The sequence below is a fragment of the Penaeus monodon genome, chromosome 19 (assembly GCF_015228065.2).
Source record: "Penaeus monodon isolate SGIC_2016 chromosome 19, NSTDA_Pmon_1, whole genome shotgun sequence".
NCBI classification, from domain to species: Eukaryota; Metazoa; Arthropoda; class Malacostraca; order Decapoda; family Penaeidae; genus Penaeus; species Penaeus monodon.
In genome coordinates this window covers 11,981,741-11,982,820 of record NC_051404.1, presented here as the reverse complement: position 1 = coordinate 11,982,820, position 1,080 = coordinate 11,981,741, and positions in this window count along the sequence as shown.

The following is a 1,080-nucleotide window of genomic DNA, read 5'->3' as shown; positions in this document are numbered from 1 at the left end:
ATTATTATCTTAACATTTTGTTATTATTTCAAATGTTGAGTGGATTAAAAATATCTAATTTTAATGACTTACTGGAGTGTCTTATATCCTTTCATCATATTCTAGGCTTCTAATACACCGAATTATGATGAAAATTACACGCAAGAAAAGAAAAAGAAAGAAAAAAAGCGCATATCCAACGCACAATGTACTCACGAGAAATCCCAGTTGAAACCAACCTACCGGAAATTACTCTGTTACTTAATCACAACAGCCGGGTTCGTATTTAACTTGGAGTTACTAGGCTCGCTGTATTATGGTAATTATATAACCGTAACACCATTTGAATTTAACCAGTGCTCTTGGATGTTAGGCTTGACTGCAAGAGGCTTTATGCATCTGTAGTTATATTACTTCTAATCTGCATAAATAGCTTTACCTCCCAGGCGGCAAGTAGTCAGTACCTGCAGAGGTATTAGCAAAGCGAGCACTTCAGCAGGAAGCCAGGATGCATTACAAGCGTTTATCAACTGCGTGTGCACGTAATTGGTTGAAGACAGCGTGCAAGCGGAATCTTGTGATTTCAATGCAGTTTCTTTCGTTTTACTCGATCTCTTTTTTCGTGTGTTCGTTAAGTTACTTACATGTATTGAATAATATTTGTGTCTGTCTGTTATGGTAACAACCCTGCTGATGATAATGCATGACCATGTTAGTCAGTAAAGATTCAAAAGTAAATGAGACAAATGTGATTATAAAAAAATAGAAAAACAACATTACTCTGACTACAAGAAACTGTTATTATTATACACCCATTGACGTAAAAAAAGAATCTTTTTTATTCACCATAAAGGTCCGTAAGTATTCAAGTTCACTGCGTCCCTACTGGCATAAAGTCCATATCCATACATCTCTTAAAAAAGGGAAAGTTTTATATAAGAAGGAACCGGCTTCATAATGCAAGAATCCTGTAAATGTTGTCCAGTACTTTGTGGTGCTTGGGAGTCGTCCTTGCCACAGCTTGAAAGATCACACAACTTTTCTAATGACTTACAGTGGCTGTTGGAGGCATGATTCTCGACAAAGCTAGAGACACTATGC